Source organism: Odocoileus virginianus, chromosome 7, assembly GCF_023699985.2.
Source record: "Odocoileus virginianus isolate 20LAN1187 ecotype Illinois chromosome 7, Ovbor_1.2, whole genome shotgun sequence".
Classification (NCBI taxonomy): domain Eukaryota; kingdom Metazoa; phylum Chordata; class Mammalia; order Artiodactyla; family Cervidae; genus Odocoileus; species Odocoileus virginianus.
Window position 1 is genome coordinate 67,477,293 of NC_069680.1, and position 27,379 is coordinate 67,504,671.

The 27,379-nt window shown below is 50.2% G+C and overlaps 1 long non-coding RNA gene across 2 annotated transcripts in view; it reads left to right on the forward strand.

Moving 5' to 3' along the window:
- The window catches only part of LOC139035929 (uncharacterized), a 145,767-nt gene extending 120,715 nt beyond the window's left edge, over positions 1 to 25,052 (forward strand). Inside the window, exon 3 of one of the 2 annotated variants that reach the window (XR_011488581.1) lies at positions 24,615 to 25,052. This is a non-coding gene — a long non-coding RNA (uncharacterized lncRNA). Of the gene's footprint in view, positions 1 to 6,814; positions 7,602 to 24,614 lie in introns of those variants that run through there. The other variant, XR_011488582.1, reaches the window with a different exon arrangement.
- Positions 25,053 to 27,379: the final 2,327 nt, after the last annotated feature.

Sequence of the window (27,379 nt, forward strand, 5' to 3'; positions counted from 1 at the left end):
CTGTTTGGACAAAATATCACCTTAACCTGGCATAGAAAGCCTTTCATGACTCCTCTCCTGTCTCAAGATGCTCATTCATCAGCAAGATCAAGGAGTCACTTCTCAAGTCTGGCACAGTCCTGGGGCTGGGTGGAAAATTCAAAAGATTATGGACAAGTTTAGCAAGTTTCTGTCCTTGAGACAAAATACAGTGGCTCAGACTGAAAAGTCAGCTTCCTAATCAGAGCCCTTATCCAGTATTAAGTTTTACTAATAATTACGAGGGCTTCCCAGGTTGTGCTAGTGGTAAAGATAGCCTGCCAAATCAGATGATGTAAGACACACAGGTTCAGTCCCTGGGTTGGGAAGATGCCCTGGAGGAGGGCATGGCAACCCTCTCCAGTATTCTTGCCTGGAGAATCCCATGGACAGAGAAGCCTTGTGGGCTATAGTCTATAGGGTCGCAAAAAGTCTGACATGACTGAAGGGACTTAGCATGCACACCAATAATTGCAAGGATCAAAATAATTGTCAGGCACAAGTAAAGCATGAGCTCTAAGACCACCAGTACTGCTCTGTAAGACCATTTTTTTTCTTTTTTTGCCTCATTCAGATTATCAGAAGAGGTCTCTATGTGACCCATGCAAGCCATCCCTTACTATAAAGGGAGTTATCTTGGTCATGCAATATCTCCACTTTATTCTCTGATAGTTACACAGTTTGCACATTTCCCAGGGAGCCCTACCCCATAAATCCATAGGGTCCAGGTTTGTTTACCATAAGCAGTGCTAGACAGATATGGTACATCTTGCTAAAAGCATTCCATAGATAAGAACACTTCTGCTAGCCAATATCATTAGTGTGTTTGCCAGGGGCTCTGACATTAGTGATTATGAGGTGATTTGACCGGGTCATCTTTCTTTTTTCTCCAGTCAAGGTAGAGAGTGGCCTGCAGCTAACCCTTTCCTCCCCAGACCTGCTCTGCCTACTGCTCCCACGTCGGTGTTACTAGAGCTCTGTCCTTGACCTCCTTCTGTGACCACAGGCCATGGAAAACCTCCTCCATGCCTGTGGCTTTCTTTCTCTAAACATAGGCTCCCAAATCCATACATATCTTGCACACTTGACCCTCAGACTTGCACAATCCACTGCCCACCAGACCCCAACACCTTGCTGCCTCTCCAAGTCCATTCCTCTCCCACTGGCCCCTCTTAGGGCAATAGCACTCACATTCACCTGGTTGCCCCCCAATCCTTGAGTCATCCTGGGCCTCCTACTTTCTGCCCCTTTGACTTAAGTTAAGTCAGAGAGGATAACCTCACCGAGCCTCAGTTTCCACAGATGTAAAATGGGCATAATAGCTATATCTGCTTCACAAAGCTGTTGCAGGATTCAATGAGATGGTGATGAATAGACGATATGGGCTTATCACAGCGGCTGACAAGTGCTCAGAGACTGGCAGCAAGGGCCTCTGACTCCTCTTCTCCACCATTCCCCAAGGCTGCTCAAGACCACACACTCGAGGTGCTGCCTTCTCAGGGTCCCTACTCTGCTCACCATCCTTTCCTCTGTGCTCCCATCTCTGCCTCCGCCTATGTAATAGTCTTGGGCCTGATCTGGCCTCGCCTGTGTGGCCCCTCTAATATCTCCTCTATTCCACTGCCAGAACTCTCCCCAGTTACACATCTGACCTGCCACTGCCTTGGAAGGCTCTTTGCTGCCCCTTGGGATAAATTCTAGTCTTCTTAGAGTGGCTTAGGAGACTGGATCAGATGTGGCCACCACCCATCCCCTGTGACTCCCCTCCTCCAATGCTAACCACTAGACACACCAAACTTTCAATTTCGCTGACCTTCAGGATTTGGCCAATGCCTCCCTCTGCCTGGAAGACTTCTCCCTTCTCTGTCTCCACCTGAAGACCCTCTGACCGTCTCCTGGACACTTACAGTGCTCTGTCTTTCCCCTATCAGAGCACTTTCCAGCTGCATGGTCACTGCCAGCTCCCGTATTGGGAGCTCTTGTGGGCCGGTGAGCATCAGGAGGGCAGGGAGCGTGGCTGGTTCACGTAAACTCTCCAGCGCTGAGCATATCGCTCAGCAGGGTAGGTTCCCGATACTAAATGAAAGCAACTGTTAAAGGAGGGGGGGAGGAGGAGGGGTAAGAAGGCGGGAGGAGCCCCTGAGTCAGGAGTTTCTGGTCTGCATGGAGTTGAGATGGGTGATATTAAAGGAAGTCGAATTATGCTGGAGTTTTTATATTTGTATTAATGGACCAGGAGGGCCCAGGTGAGTTTGGCAGTTGATCACTGGAGACCTGGCCACTGGAGGTCAGGCCTTGGAAGTAGATCTAACCTCCCTGCCCCCTCCTCTGCAGGGTTGGGGCACAGCATGGGCTGTCCCTGTGGGGGTGCTGAAGAGTAGGTACATTTTCCTAAGGTTTCTTCCCTCCAACATTGCTTTGCCATCGATCTGCTAATCCTGCAGAAGACTAGAGCTGGAACCCACGAGGCCAGTCCCTTTTGCTCCTGTTTCATATGGCTCGTCTCTAAGGGGCTCTGGGGAGGGACAGTTTGGTCTGGGAGTGGGGGTGTCATTCCCAATAGTCTGCAGAAGCACCCACCAACACCCGGGAACTCCCTCTGGGTGGCTTCAGGGTGAGGAGGGGCAGCAAAAAGTCACCCCTGTGTGCATGTGTGTGTGCTAAGTCGCTTCAGTTGTGTCCAACTCTTTGCAATGCTAATGGACCGTAGCCCACCAGGCCCCTTGATCCGCTCTGGACTAAAGGGTGTGGGCAACGAGGGTGCAGGATAGAGTGGAACTTTATTCCCTTGACCTGACCTTGACATGTGGATTCTCCCAAGTCTTTGTAGGAGCGTCCACATCACGCCTCCCTCCTCCTACTCCTGTATTTTGCTGATTCTGCTGTCTCTTCCATCTCCCAACTGTGGTGGCTTCCTCCCTACCCATTTTCTGCTTTTCTCTGTGGAGGGAGGGCTGAGCTCTGCTCTGAGGAGGGGTGAGGGGGAGGGGAGCAGGGAGAGAAGGGTGTGGAGAAACGGAGGCTCTCACCCCAGGCTGGGGCTGGTTTCCACTAAACCAACAGCAATCAAACATGCCTCACCACTGTGAGAATTAATTCCCTTCTCAAGCTCCTCTTCAGATAGGTGAGAAATGTGTATGCCTCCTATTAACATGAGCGTGACCCCATTTCTTGTGAAATGACAACCCTGGTCTGATTATGCTCAGGAAGCATCCCCACCTGCCTGCCCCAGGCTGCGTGACAAAAGCTCCCTCGTCCTAACTGACAAATGAACGTTGTGCATCCAAACCTTCCGTGTGATCTGCAGACAATGCCCACTTCGTCTCAGTCACAGGATGGGATCAGGAAGACGGTCTGGTTTCCCTCTCCATTGCCCGGCAGCCCTGGAAGTGAGAGAGGGAGCTGCTCACAGGCGTGGCTGGAGGAAAGTGAGGCTGGGAGCAGTGTGGCCTGGTCCAGTCTGTTTGCTGGCTGTGTTTGGGATTGAGTTCCTGGTGCCTCAGACAGTAAAGAATCCACCTGCAGTGTGGGATACCCGGGTTCGATCCCTGGGTTGGGAAGATTCCCTGGAGAAGGAAATGGCAACCCACTGTAGTATTCTTGCCTGGAGAATCCCATGGACAGAGGAGCCTGGCGGGCCACAGTCCATAGCGCTGCAAAGAGTCGGAGATGACTGAGCAACTAACCCTTCTCTTCTCTGAGAGCAGAGGGCTGGCCCATTAGACCTGGAAGGGCTTTTGAATTTGATACTTGCTGATTCCAGGCTATTACTGAGTACAACTTTAGAACCTCGTAAAAACTGGGCTCCCATTTGCAGGGTTGGAGGAAGGGTCTAGAAAGTTCTCTAGGAGACCGAGTTAAGAAACCAGCTCAGTGTTTGGATAAAGGCCCTCCCTCATGATACGACACTGCTCAAAGCACCAGAAGAGCTTCTCTCCCTGGCAACTCAAAGCCCAGCATGGCCTGTGTGTTTAGCGGGAGGCAGCACACTGGTGAGAGGACAGGGTGTTCATTCCTTTGTTCAGGCACTCTCTCATCCATCAGATATTTGTTGAGCGTCACCCGAGATCAGGCAGCGTGGGAGAGTGGAAGGAGGTCTGCCGTCAGTCGGACCTCTGTTTGCTCTCAGCTCATCCTCTTGCTTGAGTCACCCGGCTGCTGGCCGCTGGGCTGTGGCTGTGCACCTGCCCGCGTGAGGATGAGTGGAGATGATGCTCCTGGCAGGGAGTGGGCCTCCCCACACACCATCTCCTTCTCTGTCCTCTGTATGCCCTGTCCTAAGTGCCCTTGGCCCCTGGGCAGGGCAGCCAGGTGCGTGTCCACAAATAGCTTTGCTACAGAGGAGGGACGGGTGCGCCGCAGTCGGAGGCGTGAAAGCCCTGACCAGAAGCTGTTTTATGGGATGGTGCTGAGTTGAGCCTGGTGTGAGCCGGCATTTGGAAGACAAGGGATGAAGGTCATTGCAGGGGCAGGGAACAGCTTGAGTAAACGCACGGATGCGCAGAGCTTGGGAGGAACGAGGAGGAGGAGAAGGAAGCCTGAGTGGGGGGCGAGTGAAGGCGAGCATGCTGGGCAGGACGGTGCTTCTGTGCAGGCTCTGGGGGAGGGCTGTTCGGACCACTGTCTTGTGAGAGCTGGGGGTGCCCTATTCTAGGGTCTCCATGTACAGAACAGCAGTCTGGGGGTGATATTTTCTTCTCCTTTACTCTCCAGGACTGGCTACTGTTAAGACAATTCTCTGTTCCCTATTATTTTACTTTTTCTGCACTCTTCAGTAGGGGGAAAGCTGCCATTTGCTTAGTCTTGGAATAATTTGCCCTATCTTTCTTCTTGCAAAATAAGAGGAAATTCGTCCATTTGGCTTCTCTGCCCTCTTGTTCTCCGGAGCAAACCCTCCGCCTGGCCCACACTGATGAGCCCTTTGTGTTTGGCTCCCTGAACTAGATTCCTAGCTCTGTGAGGGCAAGGACCCACTGTTTGGTTTGCTCATGTACCCCGACCTTGTGAGAACCGTTGTAACTGTTAGGTTTTCAGTACGTATTTGAAGCATCAGTAAATGAATGGCAGTTGGGTTGATGATTCTTGGATCCCTTGACATGGGGCAGGTTAACGTGGTAAGATGTTAGTTGAGTCAGCCAAGCCCAAATTCATCTGAGACCTTGTGATGCTCTTGGGTGAGTGGCAAATATTATAGGATGCTTAAAATTTCCAGGAAGATGAAAGAGCGATCCTGAAGTTATGCTGAGGGCTACACTGGCAGGCTGGCTTCTCTCATCTCTCCCAATGGCCCTGGCTTGTTGTGGGGTGCTGATTGTTATGGTGATGGCATGACTGAAGTGAATGGCAATGATAAAATGCCACCAAGGGACAAGGGGTTTTTGACTAATCCATAGCCTTAGTTTAAATGAAGTCCTTTGAAATAACATTGAGAAGGGGTTACATCCTTTCCCCAAGGTGCTGGCAGATGTCATGATGTCAGTAGCATATCCTGATCGTCAGTGAGCAGACAGACTCGTTTCTGTCTACTCTCTGTTACTCAGCTCCCTGTGGGCCCAGGGATACTAAAGGGAGGAGGGTCCTGATCGAACATATAGCAGAACATCAGTGGTTATGAATGGGCATCACTATTTGAGCCCAATTCCTGCCCCGCCATGCCTGTGGGCACTCTCAGGGGACTGCCCTGCGCATGTCCCCACAAACCCCAGGCCTGGAGTGGGTGCTAGTTAGGAAGGCACCCACGGTGATGCAGCTGATACAGATGGGGCCAGGTAGAGGCCACACGGGGATGCAGGAAGGGGGCAGCAGGAGGGCCTGGGGTCGGGGTGGGGACAGCACAGGGCAGTCTTCAGGTGTGAGGTCACTCCTGAATGTGATTCCAAAGACTCAGTTTAGAACAGGATTGAAAATGTCCCTAAGTTGTGAGATTATTCCTAGCGTGGGGGAAGGAGAGAATTTTAGGCACAGAGAGTAGCAAGTGTAAAGGTGTGTGTGTGTGTGTGTGTGTGTGTGTGTGTGAGAGAGAGAGAGAGAGAGAGAGATCCTACAGGTAGTTTCCTGGAGGGTGATGTGAGACAGAAGGGAAGGGGATGGCGGGGGGAGAGGCCTGGGGAGGGAGGTGAGGACCAGACTGTGAAGTCCTTGAATCCCTTGGACATGGCGGGAGGGGTAAGGGAGTGACATGACCAACTCTATTTCAGAAAAACCAGTCTGGGTAGCACATACAGACTGGATTAGGGGGTGGGGCAGGAGGCAGGAATGCTGTTAGAAGGCTGCTGGAGGAACCCAGGAGAGGGAATGGCAGGAGCCTAATCAAGGCTGTGGGACTGAGGACGGGACGGGGGACAGGTAGACTGGCCGGAGCCTGGGTAATGACTAGTGAGAGAAGTGAGTCTCAGAGCCCCCGCCACCTCCCCCACCAGGGGTGTGGTCTGCTAGACGGTGGGGGTGCTACTGAGTGATGTCATTCACCAGGACAGAGGCCCCTGGAGTAAAACATCCTCCTCTGGCCAGGGAGTGGGATGCTTGTGTCCCTGGAAAGATTTGGGGTGAATTTATGCATTGTAGAGTATGTGTCCCACTCTGACCCTGACCTAGGCTCACCTGGGAAAGGCTGGTTCCTGACTCCTGCCCCTCCCTTTCTTCCTTCCTCCTTGGTATATTCTTTCAATCTCCTCCCTTCCCTTATCTCAGGCATCTTAGGTTAGCGTGGGGAAGAGGAGCCATGGAATAACATCCAATGAGGGAAAGGTTATTCGCCCAGGATTGTAATCATGATGCCTCCTTGGGTCTCTTACAGGGGAAGACAGCAGACTTGATGGCTTCACTAAAGCAAGCCTGGTACTTCCCTCAAGCAGCCTGTGGATTGCAGATTCCTGCCAGGCCCTCCGGAAGCAGCCCAAGGTCTTTTCCCCCAGATCTGTCTGCTCTCAGCGTTGTCTCCAAAAGGTTGCCTGAGCCTGTGATTGGGAGTAAAGTGCACTCAACACTGAGTCCCTGGTTTCGGGGGCTGACAGTCAGCTGTTGAGTCACTGCATCCTATCTGCCGGCCTCACCTACACCATGACCTCTTCTGACGGTCCTGGGCTGTGGCTGTGCCCTCACCGATGGTATGGAAGGAGGAGGCCCTGGTTCAGGTGACCTTTCTCTGAGTGCCTCTTCTGTGCAAGCCTCCAGACTCAGTACTTGCAACGTGCCACAGACCACCCAGAGGCTTAGGGACCTCAGCCATTTCTTTGGCACTTTGGTCACTGGAGTTTGGAGGCGGGGACCACTGACCCAAACTCTGTGTGTCTGTATCAGTGGAGTGGGGATGGTCACAAAAAGCTTCTTGTTAATTTCTTGGTTGCTTCAACAGCCTCTGTTTGGCTTCGCAGCTCTTCTATCACATGTGGAACTAATTCTCTATGTTAAATTCCTTCTGTTTGAAATACCAAGAATCCTCTGGTCTTTCCAACTGGATGCTGACTGATATAGGTGTTTGAGGAGGGTGAAGAGGTAGACAGTGAGATGGTATGTTATAGAGATTGGGGGTTATGGTTTAGTTGCTAAGTTGTGTCTGTCTGTTACAACTCCATGAACTGTAGCCTGACAAGCTCCTCTGTCTATGGGATTTCCCAGGTCAGAGTACTGGCTATTTCCTTCTCCAGGGGATCTTCCTGACCCTGGGATCGAACCCACGTCTTCTGCACTGCAGGTAGATTCTTTACCACTAAGCCACCAGGGAAGCCCATATTATACAGATTAAATATCCCCCAAAGATGTTTTATGTCATACAGAGTAAATATCCCCCAAAGAGCTATCAGGCTTCACTGATAACTCAGTTGGTAAAGAATCTACCTGCAATGCGTGAGACCTGGATTCGATCCCTGGATTGGGAAGATCCCCTGGAGAAGGGGGATATTCTGGCCAGGATAATTCCATGGACTGTATAGCCCATGGGGTTGCAAAGAGTCAGACATGACTGAGCGACTTTCACTTTCAAGGGTGTCCACATCCTAATCTCTGGAACCTATGACTGTGTTACTTCACGTAGCAAAAGTGACTCTATTATCCAGGGTTATTCAGGAAATTATCTTGGTTTATATGAGTGGGTCCCATGGAAACACAAAGGTCTTTGTAAGGGAGGGGCAGAAGAAGAGAGACAGACAGAGAGATGTGGTGATAGAAGCAGACGTTGTAGTAACTGGATTGCTGGCTTCAACAGGAAGGAAAAGTCATGAACCGAGGGATGTAGGTGCCTCTAGATGCTGAACAAGGCAAGAGGACAGATTCTCCCCTAGAGCCTCCAGAAAGAATGTGGCCCCATCAACACCTTGTCTTTAACCCAGTGAAAATCATTTTAGACTTTTGACCTCTAGAACTGCAAGATAGTAGATTTATATTGCGTTAAGCCAGTAGGTACGTGGTACTTTGTTATAGCGACAATAGGAAAGTAGTGTGTAGGGCCAGAGTTCAAGATGCTATGAATTATGCAAGGGAGTTGGATCTTGTTCTATAGGGCTGAAACCTTATTGCTCTTCGGGAGCCCACGTGTGCTAAGTATACAAGCTCTGAAGTCAGATTGCCTGGGTTTGAGCACCCTCCTTACCAAAGACCAGCTTTGTTAGGCAGGTGTTTTAAATTCTCAAACCTTCCGTATGTCCATCTCCAAAGTGGTGCAGTAGCATTTCTTGTCTCATAGACACATAAGGCTTAAATGAAAAGATGTGTGTAGGGTGTTTGGCACAGCATTGGTCAGAAAAGTGATTGTTACTCTCACTTGCTTTGCAACTTTGGACAAGACCATGTTTCATTTGGAGCCTTGATCCCTACATCTGCCAAGAGGAGGTGATAGTAGGACTCCTAGCCTCCTAGCCTCCGCAGCCTACAGGAATAAGAGGATTTTGTGAGACAACAATTTGAAGAGGGATGTTACCTCTGTGTGCCCCTGCTGGCCTGGCTGGAGCTCTCCACCTGTGGAGCAGGTGCCAGCTGACCTGCCCACTCAGTCCCCTCTGCCACTGTTCTACATGCATGCCTGGATTCCTGTGCCCCTAAAGGGCTGTCCTGCTTTCTGCTCCCCTGCACTATGCTCCAGGCGTAAGCTATTTTAGTTACAAGTTCCTTACAATGCTACACCTTCCCTACCCATGCGAGCGACCTCCTCGGGCCCAGCTGCCAAGTATTGATTTCCCCTTTAAATATTACAGCTGCCCAGGAGCATGTATGGATTAATTGATGAGGCTAGGCTTGTACCTGCACACTTCATTAACAGCTGCTACTAATTAGTGGAGTAGTCATTAACAGACCTGCTGGGGTTTTGAGGATAATAGTTTTACTTTTTTTCCATGATTCCTAAGCACACGATAAATTGGGGAGTGAAAATCCATAGTGCCACGTTGGGATGGAAGTCATGGGGTGGCCTGTGCTAAGGGCTGGCCTCTAAGAACACAACAGGAACTAGAGAATCACCATAGTGGGACCAGAGGCAGGAGGGCCTTAGAGTCATCTGGTCACATATATGACTACCGTGGCTGGGAGAGGGGTGTCACCGTCAAGGTCACACAGAGACGGGAGGCAGAGCTGGGACAGGCAACCAGGGCTGGGGCTTTGCTCCCCGGCCAGGTCTCTGTTTACTAAATGGGGACTCTGCTGTGTGCATTTGAATAACTTAATGGGGGAGGTTGCATGCACATAATCATGTCCCCTGTCGACCCCTACCCCCAAACCTGATGCACTCTCCCCAAGTTGGTGCTGCGTTTCCTTTCCCAATTCTGGGCCTCCTCATATTTTGTCCGCATCATTCCACCTTCTATCTCCTTGCTCCTGGAACCCCTGTCCTTGCGTCTGGCAGGCTTATGTCGAAACGGGCTTGACTCAGCAATTGGCCTGCAGTGGCCCCTTTGGGTTATCCATGCTGGTGGAAATACACAGAGTGGAATTCAGCCTGAAGTACGTGCATGTGGACAACTTCTTGACCCTCTCGGAATGTCCTCCTCGCTGGATGAAGTGGGCTAATGCGTGTACAGGGCCGGGTGCAGGCTGGGCATAGAGCGAGCGAGCGAGTCCTTAGCAGATGGCAGCCGTGTGCTCTGGGCTCCTTAGGAAAGTGCACCTGGGGCCCAGTGTGCTTGCCTCAAGCTGGCTTGAATCACTCACTAACACATTGAGAAGGGTTACAGCAGGGAACAGAGTTTTGACTTACTATTTTCTTCTTGTTTAAGAGATGATGTTAATGATAGTCCCAATCACTCACCTTCCCTCTAAGCTTACGACGTGTCAGGGGTACTGTTCTAAGTGCTTTACGTAGATTAATTTATTTTTATCATCTTGACAACCCTATGAGGCAGGTGATTTAATTATGGTTCCTATTTCATAGAGGTGAAAATGAATGTACCAAACTTGCCTCTGGTCACACAAGAAGGAGGTGGGGCCGACCCCTGCACTCTAGCCCTGAGCCCAAGTTCTTAGCTGTGGAACTTCTCAGCTTCTTAGAGAGGTTGATTTCCTGGCTAAGACAAACCCCTGTCTCCCAGCGCATGTTGCGTGGGAGGCAGCTGTGTTTATGTCATGTCTCTGCATCCTCCAGACTTCAGCTGAACGATCCAAGGTGGGCACTTGAAGCAGAGGCTTCCCCACACTATATGCTTTGGATATTCTGACTCGAAAGCCTAAAATGGGCCAATCTGACTCCTAACTGGGGAAGGCAACAGGAAGAGGCTGAGCCTGGGACGGGGAAGAGCTGAGGAGCTAGACTTAGGTCACTGAGGTGACCAGTCATGGTCACCAGCTGTGAGTGGCCGGAGGGAGCTGGCTGGCCAAGAAGGAGAGCAGAGAGGTGCATGGATACCATTGGTCTTGGAGGCGTGCATCACAATTGCTGGTTCCCATGGGGCCTAGCTGCTCTTGCCCTTCTGTTTGGGGATCCTGGTGAGAATCTGCTTTATATTGCACTAGCTTCTCTCCCTGAGTTGCTCTAGCTAGTACACCTCTTTTCCTTGTAAACAAGAGAACTCTAATAGGAACAATACTCTTATCAGGTTTATAGGGCCCTGCTGATTCAAGGAGGGGCACAACCCCATCTATGGTGTGCGTCTCCTTCTGTACAAGAACAATATCCTAAAATGACATGACTGGGACTTGTAAGTGAAGGTCTCTGGAGACAGTGCCCAGCTGCAGATAAACATCCATACTGGTCAGGGTGAGGATGTGCTGCTCTATCATAATAATGCAATGGCATAGAGAAGATTGAAGTTCCTGCCTTTTTCACCTTATAATTTAAGGTAAATAGCCAGGTTGGCAGGGCAGTTCTGACTTTCAGTTATTCAGGAACTAGGGTCCTCTGAGCCACTTTCCCTCCATCCCTGTGAGCCTTCTAGAAGTCTCAGCGATGGGGGCTGCCATGCCTGGCTCCAGCCGGAGGTGGAAGTGAGCATGGAGGGGCACCCTTGATATCTTCCAGTACTTCCAGTCCACTTCTACTGGTGAGAACTTAGCACATGCCCCACCTACCTGCAAAGGAGGCTGGGAAAGGAAATCTTGATCTGGAATCATCAAGTTTTCTGTAAGGGCCAGATAGGAAATATTTTCAGCTTTATGGGCTGTTTGTCTGTGCTGCAGGTACCTGACTCTGCCCTTATATCTTGAAAACAGCCATAGGCAATATGCAAATAATGGGCATGGCTATATCCCAATAAAACTTTATTCATGGACACTGAAATGCGACTTTCAAAGAAATTTCATGGCATGAATATTTTTCATTTTCTTTTTTCAACCATTTAGAAATGTAAAAACCAATCTTAGTCCACGGGTCATTCAAAAATAGGCACTGGCCAGGTGGAGTAGAGTGTGTAGACTCCTGGTCTGGATGGTGACCTTGGCCTGACCATGTTTTTTTTTTTTTTTTGTCAGGGGAGATTGAATTTTGGTGGAGTGAGCAGTCCTCACCATAATATCCACTCCAGGCTTTGCTAAGAGAGGGGCATTTTAGCAGAAGCAAGGTGTCCTCTACCCCCTTCTCTGTATAAAGAGAGGAGCAGAATTTGCTGAGTGGAAACAGCCATGCTCCTCTCCCCAGACTTGCCAGGAACAAGGAGCAGGGGCAGCCATGCCCTGGGAGGTCCCTGATGTCAGAGGTTGTGGATAGGGTTACAGTGTCACTGCAACTGTAAGGACCTGGCAGCTGGCCTCCTCCAGGCCAGCTGGAGTGAGGACACCAATGGCTAGAGGCCAGAGTTAGACAGGATACTGCAGAGTAGGATGCAGTCCCCTACCAAGGGGCAGCCGGTCAGTCACAAGCAGGACAGCCCCATCCCCGCTGGTGGGGCTGATGGAAGCTATGCAGGAGGTAGCTTTGAGCTGGACAATGACGCTCCTTAATCATTAGAAAGTGACTGTTGCAAATATTAAATGGGACCAGGAAAATCATCAGAAGGATGAAGATACTATTATTTGGCAAGTTTGTTTTCTTCCATCCCTCCCTCGCCTCCCTCAACCACCTGCTGTGGGGTTGGGCCTGCAGGGCAAAGCTGACAGCAGTTATGGAGAAGAATAGAATCATTCTGTGTTTGTCCATCACTGAGCTTATACTGTCAATCAAAATAGCTACGTATATTTTTGATATCAACTGCCAATTATCCTTTCTGTGCCTTGGAAAAATTAGAACCAAAGACAGAAACATTCACCCAAGGGTGTTAGGTGTGGACTCAGACCAGCCTGGGTTTGAGTCCTGGTTCTATCAGATCCCATGTGACATCTACTAGCCTTGTGACCGCTCAGGGCCTCAGCTTTCTCATCTGTTAAATGAAGAGAAGAGTGCCTGTTGTGCAGGTGTGTTGCAAGAAGTCTGTTTCCACCACAAAGGATGCATTTGTTCAAATACAAAGGATGATTTTTGCTTTTCTCTCTGGGCCTCAGGTTCCCTATTTATAAAACAGATGGGTTGGACTGTGGTCCATTCCCATCCTGACAATCTGTAATTGTGTTGCCAGTGGACTTAAGAGGAGGAGAAAGCAAGCCTTCAGAAGTGCTTCCTCCCAGTGAAAGGTTCTGAAGATGAAGGAAGCAGCAACTTGATTAAAAACCTCCTGATCTCAGACCCTCCCTGTCCTTCCTGATGTGGCTCAAGCCTACCTCCTCCAAGAAGCCCTCCTGGATTCCTCCAGGCACAGACCATCTCACCCTTCCTGAAGGAACCAAGTGTCTGACCTTGACCTCCACCCCAGTCTTTCCCCCTACTTGCTGATTTGGTGGTGGCAGACTCCCTATAACCACTTCTGTAACCCTGACCCTGACCCTGAAACCCTGACACTACCTGTGAACCCTGTAAATGGATCCAGCATGGAACTGTGAGCTGGAGATGCTTGGTTATGGGGCCAGTCTGGAAGGACTCATCTATTCCTACCAGGCAGAGGGGAGCTAAACACCCAAATCCTTCAGCCAGGTGCCCATGTTGATAGCCATGTCCTCTTGGGGCCTGGGACAATATGGAGATGGCAGAAACCAGGTGGTTCATAGACCATGTGGACATACTGTTGGCTTCATGACTCCCACTGGCTTCACGGAAGCAGGCGATGCGACATCTCAAGTGGAGGTCCACCCTCTCCTCTCATCACACTAGCAATGCCTATCCTGGGGGAGCAACCTCTTCTGGGCATATGTGAGGATGCAAACTGACCAATGAGATGTATGCTGATAAGCTGAAGATGCTGGTTCTTGTTTGTCTAAACGCACATTTAAACTTCTAGTATGGATAAGGCACACTGCATTCTGTGACATCATTTGGTTCATCTGTTAATTCTTTCGGCAATGTTATCTGTCTACCAGGTGCTGGGGAAACAGGGGCCAACAAGGCAAAAATAGTTCCTGGTCTTGTGGAGTTTACAAATTGGGGAGAATCTACTCAATTCAGCAAACAATTGCAAAAGTATTTGATTAGCTTGCAGCCTGAGAGATGGAGCTGAAGGTGGCCAGACCATGGAAAGGTGAGTTATGCAAGACAGAACACCTGGACTGTTCCAGGCAGAGGAACCATAGGCATGAAAGAACACAGATGAGAGAAGCAACATTAGTCTAGAGCCCGAAGGGAGACCTCTGTGTTTGGACCCAAAAGCAAGGAGGAAGAGGGGATTAGCGTGGTGCTACAGTGGGTAGGCAGGAACTCGATTCTGAAAGTCCTTGATGAGCATTGTAACAGTGTTTGGACTTTGGTCTGAGGGCATGGGAAAACCTGGAAACTTTTTGGACAGTAGTATATGTGATGGGCTTTCATTTTAGAAGGATTCCTCTGGCTTTCGGGTGCAGGATCTTCTGTCCTCAATCTTTCCCAGTATCAGGGTCTTTTCCAAAGAGTTGGCTCTTTGCATCAAGTGGCCAAGTATTGGAGCTTCAGCTTCAGCATCAGTCCTTCCAGTGAATATTCAGGACTGATTTCCTTTAGGACTGACTGGTGTGATTTCCTTGCAGTCCAAGGAACTCTCAAGAGTTATGGTGTACAATATAGTGATTCATAGTTTTAAAAGGTTATACTCCATTTACAGTTATTATAAAATCCTGACTACGTTCCTTGTGGTGTAAAATAGATTATTGTTGTTCAGTCACTCAGTTGTGTCTGACTCTTTGGATCCCATGGACTGCAGCACGCCAGGCCTCCCTGTCCCTTACCATCTCCCAGAGCTTGCTCAAACTCATGTCCATAGAGTCAGTGATGCCATCGAACCATCTTGTCCTCTGTCGTCACCTTCTCCTCCTGCCTTCAGTCTTTCCCAGCATCAGGGTCTTTTCTAATGAGTCAGCTCTTAGCGTCAGGCGGCCAAAACACAAAAGATCCTTGTAGCTTATTTTGTACCTGACAGTTTGTACTCCTCATTCCCCGAGGCCTATAATGCCCCTCCATGCTTCCCTCTCCCCACTGATAACTCTCATTTTCCTCTCTATCTGTGGGTCTGCTTCTTCTTTGTTATGTTCACTAGTTTGCTGTATGTTGTAGATTCCACTTGTAAGTGATATCATACAGTGTTTGTCTTTTTCTGTGTGACTTATTTTGGGCGACTTGTTTTTCCTCCATCCACCCTTCGAGTGCAGTAGTCACTGGCATCTACCAAGATGGAAATATTACCCTGTGTCTCTTATACCCGAAACTCTTCAAAGGGCATCTGAAAACAAATCCAAATGTAATTGATATTTTCCAGAGGCCTCTATAGTATTGCCTCTGCCTATCTTTCCAGTTTGCTCAACTGCTGTGCTCTGGACTCTGGATCAGACCCATGGGCTCTGAGCATCTCCAAAAAAGACACTAGCGCTGTCTCACCTTGGTGTCTTTGCCTGGGCTCATCACTCAGCCTGGAACAGGTAATAGGGGCTCTATAAATACTTACTGAAGGAGTAGATGATAAATCCAGGAGAACAAAGGGGGAAAGAATGCTCAGGAGGAGTATTTCTTTCCCCTTAAGGGGAAACTTGGCAGCATCTTTCATTCTCTGTGTGTCTTCTCTTAAACTTCAAACCTTTCCTCTCTTCCTAGCATCTGATGCCTGCACCTCAACCCAGTACCTCCAAGTTCCTCCTGGGCTCCAGCTATCCCAGGCAGCCTTAATTAATTGTAAATTGATTAAGCAGCCCTCTTTGTTAGGTTGGGCTGGTGTTTATTTGTATTTTCATATTATTATCCTTTTATACTTCTCTGGGCGCCCTCAGCTCTCTACTGACACCTTTTATTGGGGAAATGTTAATTTAAAAATCATCTATAATGCAGGTGTCACGAATCAAAGCTGTTCGGTAATGAGTTGCTCTTATGTCGTATAAAAACAATTAATTAAAACCTTTTCTGAGAGAGCCGTGCCGGCAGATTTATGTTTCCCAGTGTCTCCCCTCGACCTTCCTTTTTAAGGACCCTCCTGCGCTCTGCTGGCTTCTCTAGCCGGATGCTTTCCTCCCACCTGTGTCCAGGAAATCGCGTCCCAGCCTGATGGAGTGGGGAAGGCTCCAGGAGGGTGTGTGGTCCTTCCTCCTCCTAATTAGAGCTCTAAGAACGACCTCACTGTGGTCACATAGCAGTTGAGTGGCAGAGCTGGGTTCAGAGCAGCCTCGGCCGCCCAGGTCCTGTCCTGGTCATCCTCACTGGCATCTCTTCTGCTGTCCTCTTGACAAAGTTCACTGGCCAGGGGACCATGAACACCTGTGCCACTGTTTTACTGGTCCAGTAAAGGGCCACTTGTTTCCCCACTGAAATACATGGTTGCTTCACAAACGCTTTCCACTCCTTGCTCATCAATCCAGCACTTAGGAAATGCTATCCAGGGCATCTAAGTTCTGGTTTTGCCTCTGCTCTTGATCTGCTATGTAACCTTGGGTAAGTCACTTCTCTTTGGTTGGGCCTCAGTTTCTCTCTCTGAGAAGTGGGAACACTGATTTAGTATAGGAGTTGCGAAAGGAAGCACCTCCAGGTACCATGAACAAATAAGGCAGGCCTGGTGGGAATGGTGAAAAACTGGAGAAGAGGATGCTGCTTCTGAAGGGGACAGCCTCTATTGCTCCCTGGATGTTTGCTGCATCACGAGAAGCTGGAAATCCAGCTCAAGATTTAAAAATGTTGGCCTGGGTACTGGCCCTTGGTTCATTTGCCCTCAGATCCCCCTCCTTGCCTTTCTTCTGTTTTGCTCTGTATCCTGGGGGTCTGGCCCCTCCAGGCTCCTGGGTGGGTTTTGTTGAGTCAACAAGAGGCTCTGGTTGGTGGTGGAATGGGGAGAGGGCAGGGGATAGGGAGCAGCCAGTGTGTCTCACTCCCCATCTCTGCCTCGGGCATCATCTCTGGCAGAGCTCCTGTCTCTGTGACCCATCAGGGTTCCAGGTTGGCCAGGTCTTTACAGCCCCTGGGCTCTTGTTACCCAACTCCTGCCTTCTTTCCTCCAGACCTGCTGTCCTGTTGATCCTTCATCTCCTGGGTAACCAGTCTTGAGTTAAATTCCCTCTGCTTTAAATACCTAGAGTGGTTGATAGGTTCTTGGTTTGACCCTGACTGATACATTTAAAAATTATATTATTATTATTTGTTGTTGTTGTTGTGGTTGTTCAGTTGCTCAGTCATGTCCGACTCTCTGCGACCCCATGGACTACAGCATGTGAGGCTTCCTTGTCCTTCACTATCTCCCGGAGCTTGCTCAAACTCATGTCCGCTGACAAGGTGATGCCATCCAACCATCTCATCCTCTGTTGTCCCCTTCCCCTCCTGCCATCTATCTTTCCCAGCATCAGGGTCTTTGCCTATCATTATCATTACTTAACACGGTGATGACTTGTCTGTGGGCTGGATGAAGTATGGAGAACCCTAGTTTGGAGAAGCTGAATGCCAAGGTCGTGACTTGGTTTAGGATTGAGGGAGAAAATCACACAACATTGGTCCCTGTACTTAAGAAGCGTCCAGTCTTAAGTGCCCTGGATACTGGCCCTTGCGCCTCCGCTGGAGCCTCCCTCTCCATCCTGGTGCCTCTGGGCTCTGCTCGGCCCAGCCTTTCTCCCTAGCTGGCGCCCCCTCCTGGCGATGAGCTGGCACTGCTCTTGGGTGACCTGTGAGGGCCTCGGGTGGGCTCTAAGCAAGCAGATGACTTTCCCACACCCTTGCTTCTCCTGCCTTCTCCAGAGCCACGGGGAGGGTATGCAAGTCAGGACTAGAACCCGGGGGTCCTTCCATCGGGAGGTTCATGTCCCGTGCCTGCCGTGTTCCACACTCAGTGCCAGGGCTGGAGACACCCTGCCTGCGAGGACCCCAGCCCCGCCTTCCAGGAGCTGGGCGTCCAGGCTGGGAGGCGAGGCGCATCCTGCCAGGCAAGGCTACCCCGGGCTTTGCCCCCGACTTCTGGGTTGTTGCACCTCCGTGTTGAATATGCTCCCTTCCCACCTGACATGGTGCGATTTGGGTACCGTCCAACTCAAAACGAAAAGAAGCCAGCCACGTGGCAAGCCGCCCCGCCTCCTCTGCTGGGGCGCCCCTCATGCAGGCCCTCCCGCTGCCCGTGATCTACTCTCCCTTCTGAGTGGGGCTGTGAAGTGTCTAATCCAGGCTTTTATCTGGCATCCACAATTATAATGTCAAGATTGAATAATCTGCCTTTATCTTCTGGGTGACAGCCATGTAGAAACTTCAAAAGAAACAGTTATGCTGGCATCTAACGGCTTTTGTTAATTACTATATCCCAAAGAAAATGAAATAAAGGAGGAAGAAAAATGATATTTCTCTGTGACAACTTTGTAAAAATATCAATGATGAAGCGGCACAGTTTAAGGGCTTTAACTATTCATGCAGGCGCGATGGGCCTCCACCCACCCGTGCGGGGTCTAGAGGATGTCTGAGGATGGCTAGGGCATGGGCTTCTTCACAGGCCATCCGCGCTGTCCCCGCTGCTCTCACGGCCCCTGACACAGCCCCCCCTCTCTTTCACATACACACACAAGCACCCCATCCCCTCCACCCTCATACGCACTAACACAGAGCATTTTACACACAAACACACACACAGACACACCCAATCCCCTCCACCCTCATACACACTAATACACAGCATTTTACACACACACACACACACACCCGATCCCCTCCACACTCATACACACTAATACACAGCACACACTCCACACATCACCCTAGAGCACCATCACAAATATTCATACTCAATCCCCATGACACACCCCTCAAACTCACCCCCATTCATAGCCTCACATCCACCCTCTTTCACAGCCTCCTGTCCACGCACACCCTCTTGTACATGTCACACACACACACACACATACACACACACACAGAGGCAAGCATTCCTTTCTTCATCTGATTGTTCAGAACCCTTCTGCACTCCACCCTGTGCCAGGGGGGTGGGCTCTGTACCAGGTGCTGGGAAACAGGTGTGCAAGAGCTCTGATCTGGGCAGCAAGGAAGACGGGCCGGTGGACCATATCCCGTCCTCTCTCTGTGCTCACGTCACGCGGCGCTGATGTCCCGAGTGAGGTGGGTGTGTGGTGAGGGGACAGGGTGATGGAGGGTGTAAGAGCTCAGGCTCTGGGGCTGGACTGGCTGGTTTGAATCCTGGTGGTCTCGTGTTGGAGCTGTGTGACCCCAGGCAAGTCAGTCAACCTCTCTGGTGCAGTGTTCTCACCTGTAAGCTGGGGATAAGAACAGGACATCCTGTTCAGGGCCCGGTGAGAACTCTATACAGTAATACAGGTAAAGTGTCCCCCAAGTGCTGTTTAGAGTCATTTAGAGTCATACAGAGCGGCTGACTCTGCCTGTGGGGGAGTGGCCTGGCATTTAGGGGAAGCTTCATGGAGGAGGTGATATTTGAGTGTGGGGCCTTGAAGCTTGGAAGAAAAGAGGGAGGACACAGCCCAGGCACAGAAGACAACATGGGGAGAGGTTTGGAGGCATGGTGGGGCACGTATGTCCCTTGAATGCTGCACGTTTGGTGTGATTGGAGGGTAGTGTGAGGCTTGGGTGGGAGAAGATTCTGGAAAGGTAGACAGGTCCTGATGGTGACAGACTCTGGGCTTCATTCTCGAGGGGTGGGTTTCCCTGTAGAAGCTGAGGCTGCAGCTGAGTTATGTTGTCAGAACAGATGAAGGCAGGGGACAAGTAGGGTGCAGGTGGGCCTGCCAGGGTGGGCTAACGGTAGGGGGACCAGAGAGGAGGCTGTGACAGAGCTAACAATTCAGCCTCCCACCACACACACATGCACTTCCACACACTCACACACAAACCCTCACTCACATACAGTCACGTGTGAACACACCTGCTCACATGCTTAGACACACACACACACACAGCCTTTTACCCTTGTCTTTCCAATCAGATATGCAAATGGACATGTTAGGTCCAATTCCAGATCTCTGCAGTGGCTCTTGACGGCTTAATTACCTGACAGTGGGTTGCAGAGATGTGACTACGGCAGAAACTGCCCAAGCAGACCTCCAAGCGCCCTGCTCCGTGATGTGTTCTCCTGCGTGGTCTGGAGGGGGCACCCTGGGGGCGGAGGGACGGGCTGGTCATGGCCCTGTGGCGGGTGGGGTCGGGTGACCCGGCGTCTGGTTTGGCCTTAGTCTCTGCAGCTGGGAGATGGGAGAGTTGAACATGTTCTCCAAGGACCCATCTAGTGATATTATCCTAGCATCTTCTTGAGGGTAAACCAACACTTCGGTGCACTAGAGAGGTGTACCCTAGGAGCAGCAGACTTATTTCAAGGCAAAACGAGGAAACATTTTTGGAGGAAAGTCTAGTGAGTTTGAAGCCCAATGCCCGGAGCCTCAGGGGATTTAAACCCCGGTCAGAAAGACAAGGGCTTCCCAGGTGGCTCTGGTGGTAAAGAATCTGCCGCCAATGCTGGAGACGAAATAGACGCGGGTTTGATTCCTGGGTTGGGAAGATCCCCTGGAGAAGATGATAGTAACCCACTCTGGTATTCTTGCCTGGAGAATCCCATGGACAGAGGAGCCTGGCGGGCTACAGTCCACAGGGTCACATAGACTCAGACATGACAAGCCACTCAGCATGCACACACAGACAGACAGACCAGGAAGCTGGCATCCTGCTTGCTCCTGACCCCGGCCCTCCTGGGAGGGTAGGCGGCCCTGGAGGAGAGACATTGTCTCAGAAGAGATGCTGGCATCTCCAGACACCGGGCAGGGAGGAGGCGGCCTTCTGCTTGGGGAGGTGGCAGTGAGGACTAGCTAGTTCTTTGGTGGGAAGGGGGCATAGCCCGAGCCCGAAAAGAGGCTTAGGGTGGGCAGAGTGTGGGTCTCACAGTCACAGAGAAACAAGGGCCTGGGAGTGGATATTTGGAAGCCTTTATCTCGGTTTTCTTGAGCTTCTAGAAACAGAGACCCATCCCAAGTGGCCTCAGCGGGAGCAGGGAGGTCCAGGAAGGCACCACGGTTGTCTCCAGGGCCCAGGGGGTACAGGCAGTGGGCCACCAGAAGCAGCTAGACCAGCGCTGGCTGCTCTCAAGCCAAGGCTCACCTCTGGATGGTTCCAGAGGAGTCACCTCCGGTTTTCTCTTCACAGCTCTCTGCTCTCCTTCCTTCCCAATGCTGGAAGTGGTGCCTGCCTCAACTTGCTACCCCCTAGACCGAGTGGGGCTCAGAGGAGGGGGGGCTGCCCTTGTTTCTCTCTGGAAGCCACCTCTCCGTCGCTCTGGCCTTGAGGGCTGGCAGAAGGCAGCACTCCCGTCAGGAGGCCATGGGGGCCAGGGCAGGTGGAATCTGTGGTGTTTTAGGAAGGCTGGTCTGCTCTAGAACCATAATCAGGCTGGCCAGGAGTGGGAATGCAAGGAGAATTTCCCAGACCTGTGAGATGGAGAACAGGCCCTGTTCCCTGGGGCCTGATGCGGTCCCTGGGGAAGTCCTGTTGTGAAGAGTTCCTCACCTGTGAGGTTCAGCAGGGGTGCTTCCTGGCACTCATGGGGCAGGTCTTGGCTCACAGAGACAGGTGGGTGGCCAGAGATGGTGACTTTCCACACCCGGAGGGTGGGGGCTTGGGACTGGAAGGTTGGGGGTGAGATTAGGAGGTGACCCTGTTGGCACAGGGAGGGGGATGAGCAGGTATGTGGAAACCCATCAGCTCTGTCTTCCTGCGTGCCCAGGAACTGGGACTTGGCCTCGATGGGGGTGTTTTGGAAGCATGGAGTCCAGAACGGTAGGAGCTGGAGGGGAGAGGTACCTGTCTAATGACAGAGGTGACTCGAGTTCTGCTGGCTCTCAAACATCTGTACGCAGTAGGTGCCTTCAGTCCAGGAAGCTGTGAGTGGAGATTTGACATGCAGAGCAGAAAGCCCTAGGGCTGCTCAGGATGGGGTCCTGGAGGCCTGCTCAGGACCCCTGCAGAGGCTGGGCAAGGCGCCCCCAGGAGTTGTGCAGGGCATAATTTTCATTGCCACACATTCTGGCCTGGGTCCCACTGCTGGTCCCCCGCCTTGTCCCCCGGCACATCCTGGCAGTCACCTTATGGAAACCTCTCCAGGAGGAAGCCAAGAGAAGGACACCAGCTTGGTCATGGGCACCCCATATTAGTAGGCAAATAGAGGTTCCCCAAAAGACTGAGTTAGACTGAAGTGACTGACTGTGACGTCCAGACAGAAACATGGGCTTTGTGTTGCACTGACGTATAGAGGAGGTGTGGTGAGACTCTGATGGGTCTGGGACAAGGCATCACAGCGAGGGGCTCCCCCAGCCCTCTCTGGACCCCTGGACAATCCCAGTGTGGACAGCCCCCCGACAGGGTGCTGATCCCAGGCTTTAGGAGTCCTCAAAGCCCTGAGTCTCCTGGACAGTCTAGCCATCATCTTTCTCCTGCACTAGCTAAGCCCCCTTCTTCTCAGGGCCCTGTGCAGGAGGGAGATGGGGCTCCTCATCCCTCACCCCCGCCCCACCCTGTAGTGAACCCTGCCAGGCCTGAAGGGGAGCACTGGCCCTGGATCCAATCTCAGCCAGGTCTGAGCGCCCGTCGGCCGCCCCTCCCTCCCTCTAGTCATTAGTCTCCCCCGCTGCAGGTAGAGTGACAGGCCAGCTTGGAGCTCCTGAAAAGGCCTTTGTTTTATCGCCTTCAGTTCAGATGCTTCAGAGCACTAGCAGGCCATATTTTAATCTCAGGTCTTTGCAAACAAAATCGTTAAAAGCAGATGGCTGTGAAGACTGCCATGAATATTAATAGATATTGAAAAAAAAGGCCCCTTAATCTTTCCATAAATCTTCTCGGAGGAGGTGGGGGAAGACACGGAAAAGATGAGGGCTGCAGCGTAGCTGTAGGTACCCTGGCCCTTCCTATAAAGCAGAAAGCCCCGGCTTGATCCTAATGGCTGAGCAATTAGCATGGGGGCTGGTGAGTCCAGCCCAGCAGTAGGCACAGAGATGGCCTGGGGCAGCAGCTCTGGGATCCCCATCTTCTATCTTCCCCACCCCTTCCCTGTGGAGCTGGGGGGTGAGGGCCAGCTCCATCCAGCACCCTGATTCCTGTGGAGGCCAACTGTGTTGGGCCCCACTCCTCTGATCCTGCATGTAAGGCTGCTGATCTTCGCGGATCTCCCACTGTGTGCCAACTTCTCTGCATGCCAGCCTCATGTCACCCTTTTGAGGTGGATTATCATCCCCACGTCACAGATTAGGAAAGAGACTCTGAAAATGGAAACCACTGACACCAGCCCACTGGGTTAGCAGATGTAATGGAAGAGATTTGAACGCAGATCTGTTTGATCCAGATAGTGTATGTGTCAAGAATCTTCTAGGACCACCTCTTCCCTCTGGCCCCAGGGCCAGTCTTTCCTGTATGGGACATTTTGCTATGCTCAATTCATTAATTTGGATTATACATTTCCCTCTCTTTTTAATTCCCCTTTAAAATACAAACACCCTTGGGAAAGGTAACGTATTAAGCTTCTGAGAAACATTAAAATCTGCTCAACCACATAACCCAGGACCTGAGTTGAAGTCTTCTTAGCTCAACCATTTCCTGACTCTGTGACCTTGAGCCAGCATTGAATTCCACGGAGACCATTCTCTCTGGAAAAAAAAAAGCTGGGGTGTGGGGTGGTAATAATGAAACAGCCTTGTGAGATAGACTGGACTGGCAAGAATTTGAGCTCAAAGATAGGAAGACCCTTTGAAGACCACATACCATGGTACACCTGCAGAAGCGTATTGTTTTCATTGCTGTCCAAACACCTTATTCATTTCCGGGACCACTTTCATGAGAGGAGGGAATAAATACTCGTGGGGAGCAAGGCTGATGAGACCTGGTGCAAGGTGCCTGAGCCCTGCCAGGGAGGGGTGGTGGGTGGCAGGAAGAGAAACAGCGGCTCACACAGCCCATTGCATTGATCTCAACATGTCTTTTTTTTGGCCAGTGGCTTACTTTGCTTTATGCTCCTAATCTAATTCAATTAGTCTCTCTCCCTCCCTCCCTCCTTCCTTCCTTCCTCTTTTATTCTCTTCTTCTCTGCCCCCCCCCGCCCCCGCTCCCCGCCCCCCACCAAAAAATATTTTCTGATGACTTGTTAACGTTCTAGGGGTGGGGAGTCAATAGTGAACTCAGCGGCATGGTCCCTGTCCTAAACAAATAAACAGATGCATAATACACTTACAAATTGGATCAGCACTCTGTGGAAACAGACATGAGACTAAGCTAAGGAATTATCAAGGGTACCCATTTAAAATAGGACGGGGCCTCTCTGTTCTCCTAAACTGGCTTCAACAAAGCTCAAGGAGGTATGCAGGCATACCCTTATGGCAGCTCTTATAACTAATGCTGCAAAGTTCTAGAGGAAGCACGCGAGAGCCAGTCAGCTCTGACCTGCGGTCTTCGCCTCACCAGGCAATAGCCCAGACTCCGCTCCACCAGACCACGCCCCTCTCCTGACCACGCCCCTCTCACTGCCCCGCCCCTGGCCTGGCACTGCCCCAAGCTGGGTTCTGCCCACAGATGCTCTGTTTTTATGGGATAATCTGGCTGTGTATCTGCTCCAAGGGGCGGTATTAAGCAAATTCTACAGGCTGAGGTGAGGACAGTGGGACTGTGGGGCTCTGAAGGGCTCACTGCCTTCTCTGGCTCAACTTTTCATGTACAGGTTTTTTTTTTTTTTTTTTTTTAGGGCGGAAGCCCAGCGTCTGGGTATTGAGAAAAACCTCAGATATGGAAGAAGAGACCCATCACTCCAGTTCTGTTAAACTGTTGCTATTCCAAATGCAACGGATTCTTGGAGCCTGAGTACAAAGAGGCAGAAGCTTGTCATGTTTCAACAAACATACTTTATTATACTGTATAATTTAAGGTATCATTTTATTCAAGTGACATTCAAACGTGTGAAAAAACGGTTGCATATGCCATAGCCGTTAATGAAATCATTACGTACAAATGGTTACGCTTTACCAAGTCATTCATTAAAAGTAAATTAATGAGGGGGACAGCATTAAAAATTTTTGCAATCATTACCAGGTCCAGCCTAACCCACTTTTATAAATATTCATCAACAAAAACGTGCCTCAAGAACTCACCCAGTAAATTAAATTCTCGGTCTTGAAGTGTTTTGCTTCTATTAATGGCATCGACCGTGGTACTTTCTTTGATTTGTTTTCCGGAACTTTGGGATATATTGTAGGGAAATAATGACAAATTCTGAGTAATCGCTGATAATTAGGCCAAATCTATTATTCCCATGGTATTTACATTTTGATTACTATTTTCCCCCCAAAGGCAACATCTTGAATCTATTCTAATACAAGGCAAAATAGTATCTGAGATTGTCAGGGCTGGAAGAAAATTCAGAAATTAAATAGTCCGGCTCTTACCTGATTTTGAATCTCCAGTCAACATTTCCTCCAGATGGCCCTTTGGCTTCTGCTTAAACACCTCCAGTGCTGGGGAACTCATTACCACTTTATTGTACCATTCCATTCTTGGATATCTTTGCTTGTCATCTTTATTTCTAAACTGTATTGGTCACTTTCTAGTTTCCACATGTGTCCTAAGTCCTGCACACTGGGGTGGAAATTAAAGACTTCACAAACATGGGAAGACTGTCTGGCAGATGTTATTACATTCTTGCCTACTCCCAAGTCTTCCTCCTTTAGGCTAAACATCTTCAGGGTACTTGAACCTTCTTCCAAGGAGGTGAACTCCAGACTCTTCACTTTCTTTCCATTTCCTGCAGAGAAGGCCTTTTTTTCTAAGGTCCTGCTCAATCTTCCCTCCCACCCACAATTTTCTCTGTACTTTAATACAGGTAACCCTGAACCATGCATGGTGTCTGTATACAGACTGTTCACTAATTCTGAGCCTTTTCAGGGTCATTTCCTCAGTCTGAAATGCTCTTCACCCCTTTAGCTGCTTGACAAACTCCTATTCATCCTGGAGAGCCCCTGCTCAGTGGTCATCTCCTCTGAGAAGCCATCCTTGATTGGTTCCCAATCCCTCTCCTTGAGAGAATTGATCACACCTTTTCCCTACATGGCTTCTATTCCTTGTAGTTATTTCATCATACCTTCCAAGGGAGTGGGAGAGAAGGGGCAGGAGGATCTCAGGTTCATGAAGTGTCTACCAATTAGCCTCTTCCCCCTCCCTTTAAAACAACACATTAATTGTCTGACAGTTCTGTAGAGCAGAAATCCATTCCTTCACTCACGGCCTCTTTCCTCCATCTTCAAAGCTAGCAAAATTGGGCTGATTCTTCCCAGATTAGACTTATAATGTTTTTCCTTAAAGTCATCAGACTAGTAGCCTCAAAGTAATACTCAAGGGGAAGTGATCATTCAAAACGTACATCTTCTGCCAAATGACCAGCCCACATTGCTTGTACTGCACTATAAAATCACATTATTTTGTAAATAATGTGACTATTTTGAAAAGAGTCTAATTTTTATCACATTGTAGTTTGCGGGCTAAAAGTGTTAATTTGTGAAATGTAAACGTTTAAAACTATCCACAGTTTTGGTCACCCTGCTTTGACATTTTAAGAAATTGTATTAGTAGAACCAAAATGTGAGGACAGCAGGGTCCTTCCTTTATCCCCTGACAGGTGCATGCACCCCACACAGTGAATTTACTGGCTCACTTTTCTGTCGTACCTTCCAGTCTAAATACACTACGCAGAAGGTGAGAGCACAGACTTGCAACTAGGCTGCCTGGGTTCAAGTCCAGCTGGGTGACTGGGTGGCTCTGGGCCAGTTTCTTACCCTTGCTGTGCCTCCTTTCCCCATCTGTAAAACAGGGACTAATACAAGCACTCACTCATCAGAGGTGTGAGCACTAATTAAGTATCATGTCAAGTGCCTGGTATCAGGCTGTGCTCTAAAGTAGGGGTTCCCAACCTCCAGAATCTAATGCCTGATAATCTGAGGTGGAGTTGATGTAATCAGAGTAGAAATTAAGTGCACAATAAATGTAACATGCTTGAATTCTCCCCAAACCATCCCTCCCTTCCTGGTCCATGGAAAAAATGTCTTTCACAGAACTAGTCCCTCCCTGGTACCAAAAAGATTGGGTGTTCTAAAGCTTTCCCTGTCATAGGTGGGGGCCAGGTGTCTGTCTATAACTTCAGTGCAGACCCCGGTCCAGAGCATGGAGTCTGCAAAGGCTCGCTGTGTCTCTGCTGACTGAGTAGCCCAGGCTCCCTCGTGCAGAAAGCCTGCCCACACAGACCACGTGCATCACCACCCACAGCCTCTCCTGTGGGGACGCCTGTAAACAAGCAGAAGTCTATTACCAACTGGCTTGTTCCTCCTTCTGCAGACGCAAACCATCAGATAAGGCTGCTCCCGTTTTGCTCCTGCCCTCGGAAAGGCATGGCATCGGGGTGATCAAATAAGATTTCCCCACTGTCAGTGTGCTATCTGGGGCTGCATTTAGTCTTATTTTTCA